Here is a 6,385-nt window from a genome sequence, read left to right on the forward strand (position 1 = left end):
ACCCTTAAGGCTCAAAAACGTGGGGAACTTCTTTTCTAAGGTTAGAATACGTTTTGGGCAGCCTCTAACCTCTCTTCTCTTCATCCTCTTGCTTATGGTGTTTGTGAGCCATTAGAGGAGTGACACTTGTGACTCTAAGCCTTCCAAAGTCAATTCAAGAAGATTTGGGATTGTTATTGCTACATAACAATCAAAGTAATATCTTAAACCTAATTATATGTTAATATTGATTCCCATATGCTAGAATAAGGGTTTATAGCCTTGGATAACTTGCATGTACAATAGAGAAACCTAGATCCAAGCATTAGGGTTTGTATGAGCACATAGGATGTCTTATGACCAAAACCCATCAGGATTATGACTGTGAAATTTTATATCACCCAAGCAAGGCCAATATGGTTGCCAACGCCTTGAGGCAGAGGGCGGTCAGTACCCCGATTCAGGATATGTGCTTGAGGATGACTGTGATGACCCCAGTTTTGGAAAAGATCAAAGAAGCCCAATCGGAGGCCATAAAGGAAGAGAACCGGAAGAGTGAGCGGGTACGTGGTCAGTTTTTAGTCTTTGATATTGAAAGTAAGGGACTTTTTACTCTTCATGGACGGGTCTGGGTACCGTATACGGGTGGGGATCGATGGGTATTGATGGAGGAGGCCCACAAGTCGATATTTTGCATTCATCCAGGGGCTACGAAGATGTATCTCTACATGAAGCATAGTTATTGGTGGCCGTGTATGGCCTAGTTTGTAAAGTGATGCTTGACTTGCCAGAAGGTCAAGGCCGAGCACCAGCGCCCTCATGGCAAGTTTCCGCATTTGGAGGTTCCACTGTGGAAGTGGGAGCATATCATGATGGATTTCATTAAAAAACTGTCGAAGACCTCAAGGGGATTTGATGCTATCTGGGTGTAGTTGATCATTTGACGAAACGTGCTCACTTTTTAGCCATAAGTGAGGGCTCTTCTACGGAGAAACTAGTTGAAATTTATGTTCAGGAGGTGGTGGCTCGGCATGGGGTGACGATTTATATTATGTCGGATCGAGATGTTTGTTTCACTTCTAGGTTTTGGAAGAGGTTTCATGAAGAATTGGGCACCCGGTTGCATTTCACACTACTAGAAAAAAGACCTTTAATGACGCGCAAACAATGACACGCGGTGATTTACGATACGCAAAAGTGTGTGCCCCAAAAATAATGTCATCTCTTCTAAATTTTGAAGGATAGAGGATGCGCTTTTTGTGCGCGCCCTAAAATTAGTGTCAGAAAAGAAAAAAAAAAGAAATACGGAGGATGCCTTTCATAAGATGTGCGTCATGTAAGTGTGTCACTTTATATTTTTTTTTTAATGAAACACGCGTTTCAAGCGGGAAATGAAATCTCAAAAATTAAAACCCCACCTCCTATTCCAATTAGCAAGAAAGAAGCCTAGGGTCTTCGTCTTCCCCCCTCTCTCTCTAACCTAAAACTCAATCTGCGATTTCGTAGAGATCTCCCATGGCTGTAACAAATGTTGTCTCATCTCACTGATCTTCGCAGGGATGGTGGCTTGAGGGAAAGAATATGGCAGCAACGGTGGCTCCAAAGCAAAAAGACGCCACGTCGGTCACTTTAGGGATGGAAGATAACAATGATGAGTGGGTCAACCCTCATGAAATCGATCCACACTTGCTACTTTTCTCCTACCTTTCTCTCCACCCTTCTCTTTCACCATAATCATCTTCTTATTCATTCACAAAATATTCAACATGAAAATCAAATCGCTGTTTCATATTTCATTCATTCATATAAAGCCCCGATATTTCAATTCGATTTTGAACCCTACCTAAATCATCATCCTGGAAAAACCCTAGCACATCATCCCTAAAACACCCAATAGAAAAAAAAACCCAGATTTAAATCCCTAATTGATTCAGACGATGAGAACTTGGATGAAGTCGCACCTTCTTCACCCTCCGGTTCAATTTCATGGCATTGTTGATTCAAAGTTTTAGGTAATATTTCTTGATATTGTTATACTCTTATCTCTTCAACTATCTTCAATCGTTCGCTTCAATGTCTCCAGTCGATTTCATTATCTTCAATCGATCGAAGTGAAAGATGCCTATATTTTCGGAGTTGATTTGTTAGGGTTCGTTCACATCCCTGTGGAGGAGACCGCGATCTCCTCTTCATTCCACGATCCCCACTTATACTCTTTATGCATCTCAGGTATTCTTCATTCCTTCTCCCTTATTCTCATTCTTGTTTGATTTCCTAGGTGCGATATCCTCCCCCCATACTTTTCTCCTTTTGAGTTCGTACAGATGAGAGAATCACGTCATCTGTCGATTCAAGGTGGTATCTCTCCAATCGTAGGGCACCATTTACAGATTTGCGGCTCTTCACGCACACAGAGGAAATGGTAGAATTTAGCAAAGGTAGATTGGAGAGATACCATCAGATACACACTCACGTCCCTATTGTGCGATTCAATTGGCAAAAAATCAAGTCTACAATCGAATTAGGCTGCTCAGGGTTTTCTAACACTATATTAGGGTTTTTTTTTCATTTATAGAGTAGGTAATTTGAAGAATGTTGTCCCTAAAATCAATTTCTATAATCACTTGGTGGCAGACTTGTGTGAACTGTACCAAAATTCAAGGTTTTATTCTCATCTCTTTCATTGGTTCATCTTTTTGGCTGATTAGGTTTGTTTGTGTTTTTAGTTGATGCATATTAATGCTTATTTGATCAAGGAAATGGCAGGAACTTGGTAGTGATGATGATGTCTTTTAGTTTTTTGGTTGTGATTCCACCTGATAAAGTAAGATACTGTGAAATATTCCACCTGAACAAACCCGGTTGGTTGGAGAGAGACAATCAACAAAAATGAGGATCAAATATCTTGAAGCAGCACTGAGTCAAGATATTCAGTTCTTTGACACTGAAGTCAGAACTTCAGATGTTGTATATGCGATCAATACTGATGCTGTTATGGTTCAAGACGCCATTAGTGAAAAGGTGAAAAAGATCAAATCTTTTTGACTCATACATATGAGATTATTAACTCTGTGTTTGTTTGTGTGTGTGTGTGTGCGTGTAGCTAGGGAATTTTATACACTATATGGCGACATTTGTATCTGGATTTGTGGTGGGATTCACAGTAGTTTGGCAATTGGCGCTTGTGACACTTGCAGTGGTGCCTTTAATTGAGATAATTGGAGCTATTCATACAATTACATTAGCGAAACTGTCTTCTAAGAGTCAAGAAGCTCTTTCGGAAGCTGGAAATATTGCTGAGCAGGTGTGTTTTTTTACTTTTATATAGATATAATTCCCTTAAATCTATAAAATGAATTCAAGAAAGCCGTAATTTCTCTTTTGTTTTTTTTTCATGTGAGTTTGCTGAATTTGAGCTAAGTTCAACGACATATCAGTCTTTCCTCTTATTTTCCCATCTGGGTATTGTTTGATTTGACCTAAATTCAAGATGACGAAAACATCAGTCGTCCCCTGTTTTTTTTTTTTTTTTTTTTTTTCTATTTGGATCAAGGAAAAAAATCATTTTTTCCATGTTTCTTTCGATTTTTAAGAAATATATCAGTTTTTCCTCTAATTTTCTATCTGGGTATTTCTGAATCTTAGCTTAATTTGTTTTTCTTTTTGGGGAAAAAAATCCATATTTTTCTTGTTTCTTAATCTGACTATCAATATTTTAGAGCAAACTTCAAAAAAATTAATCTTTCTAATGTTTTATAATCTTAATGTTGTTATATTTGGACAAACTGAAGCGAAAAAATAAAAAAGACATCCATGTTCTTGCATCTGGGTGTTGGATGAATTTGAAAGCCAAATTCAAGAACTTATTATCAATCTCAAAAAGCTAATTCTCTTTTTACCATCTGGATACTTTCTTGATCCATCAAAAATGCAGACAATCGCACAAATTCGAACAGTATTAGCATATGTTGGTGAATCAAGAGCATTACAAGCCTACTCTTCTGCATTAAAGATCTCATAAAAACTCGGATACAAGACTGGATTTTCAAAAGGATTAGGATTAGAAGCAACTTATTTCACAGTCTTTTGTTGCTATGCTCTTCTTCTATGGTACGGAGGCTATCTTGTTCACCACCATTACACCAACGGAGGACTCGCCATTTCCACCATGTTCTCCGTCATGATCGGTGGCCTGTAAGTCTTCTTCTTTCAAAAAATTCCAGTAAACCCCATTAATCAATCTCGTTTTATTCTAATTATTCCGATTCCAAAATTCAAAATTTGACAGAGCTTTAGGCCAATCAGCTCCAAGTATGTCCGCGTTTGCGAAAGCACAAGTAGCAGCGGGTAAAATCTATAGAATTATCGATCATAAACCGAGCGTCGACAAAAACTCTGAATCGGGATTGGAATTGGATTCCGTTTCCGGCCAATTAGAGCGGAAAAACATCGAATTTTCATACCCTTCAAGACCAGATGTTAAAATTCTAAACAATTTCACTTTAACTGTTCCTGCCGGAAAAACAATTGCATTGGTCGGAAGCAGTGGTTCAGGGAAGAGCACGGTGGTTTCTCTAATCGAAAGGTTCTACGATCCCACCTCAGGTAATAATCAATCCCAATGTACAACCCTACACGCACATAGTACAACATGAATACCTCTAATCTTGCTTAATTTCAACACAGGACAAGTAATGCTTGATGGGCATGACATAAAAGGTCTGAATTTGCGATGGTTAAGGCAACAAATTGGTCTAGTTAGCCAAGAACCTGCACTTTTTGCAACCACCATTAAAGAAAATATCCTCTTGGGTCGAACCGATGCATACATGGGTGAGATTGAAGAAGCTGCACGTGTGTCAAATGCTCATTCGTTCATTATCAAATTACCAGATGCCTATGATACTCAGGTAGGTTAAAAACTTATAATCTTGTTTTTATTTTGTGGGTCCACTTTGGTAACTTTTATGCTTTGATATTAATGGTGATTGTTCTTGATTTTTGGATGCATTTGGAGGGTAGGGTTTGATTTTTCTTTAGTTAAAGTTGGTTGCTTTTTGGTTGTTTGTAAAGATTAAAAATGAGTGGCAAATTTGGTAAAAAAAAGGAAAACCTAACTTGGTGTAAAAGTCAAATGTAGTAAGGTAAAGTTTTCTTTCGAGGGAATGCATTAATTGAGAAGTTTGAAACCTGGTTTTTTCAGTCAACACTCCATGTGCAAAATGCAGATTTATGCAAGAAACAAGAACATAACTGTAACACCAGTGTGTGTGTGTGTGTGTATGTGTAAAAGGACAATATCGATAAATATAAAATATATACAACTATACACATTTTATAATTCATATCAAATGTACACTGTATCCATCACATGACTGACAAACGCAAAGATTTCGGTTGACCAGAAGCATGTTCAGGAAACAGTTTGACCATGTACTCCCTGAGTTTGTTGACTTTTATCTACGAAGTGCTTGAGCAATTTGGAAAGTGGGCATTTGGTGTTGCCCTTCTTGTACGCCATCTACATGATAGAAAAAAGTAAGAATGAAATTGAATTTACCCTACTTACATGGTTTTGTAATTTGTTTGTTTTGATGTCTGCCCTTCTTATACTCCATAACAGATCAGTTGGTGTTGGTCATCATTAATGTAATTAGCCCTAAATGTCCCATATAAATGATTGGTTTTGTTCATTTGTATTTCTGCAAGAATAGTTATAGCAGCAAACAAACAGTAGAAGATTATTGATTTTTTATGGCTATGGCCTATGGGTATGATGACAGGGTGAGATTGGAATGGCATTTGGAGATTTATTAAAGACATTATGGGCTCCTGGGGCAACAGTTGTACCACCACGAGCATTCAAGCATTCAAGTCCAAGCTTGCTCATTTAAGATTTCCTGATTTCAAAGAGTTGCAGACTAGTGGCAAGGGCAGCTGCAAGCATCCTGGAAGTAACAGAAAAAACCGCACGATTCAAAATGTTCATACTTGCATTATGTTTTAAGCTCTAAATGTGGCAGTGGTATATTTTCGTCTTTTTTCATATTATAAACTTGCTTCAGATCTGAATTTTGAACCTAATCTTAATAGCTTATATATATAAACTACCCTTTTGGCAGCGATTTTACTTAGTGTAATATACATGGAGATTTGTCAAAGACTTAATTTGACTATTGTTAGGTCATGGGTTGGTGAAGACTTAATTTGACTATTGTATTTGACATATTAGTGAAATGAATTATCTTTGTTATTTATTGTATTTTATTTTGTATTATGAGATTTTTAATGTATTATTTAATTTGAAAATTAGTAAATCTATAAATAATATTTTTTTTAAACAGTAAAAATTATGATACGCAAAAATGTGTGTCATCTTCATTTATGACATGGCCTTTCTTGACAG

The 6,385-nt window shown here is 37.3% G+C and overlaps 1 pseudogene; it reads left to right on the forward strand.

Moving 5' to 3' along the window:
• Positions 1-395: 395 nt before the first annotated feature.
• On the forward strand, positions 396-4,919 carry LOC145051101 (ABC transporter B family member 1-like; annotated as a pseudogene).
• The last annotated feature ends 1,466 nt before the right edge of the window (positions 4,920-6,385 follow it).

Source organism: Lactuca serriola, chromosome 5 (assembly GCF_051521515.1).
Source record: "Lactuca serriola cultivar US96UC23 chromosome 5, Lser_US96UC23_V15, whole genome shotgun sequence".
Lineage (NCBI taxonomy): Eukaryota > Viridiplantae > Streptophyta > Magnoliopsida > Asterales > Asteraceae > Lactuca > Lactuca serriola.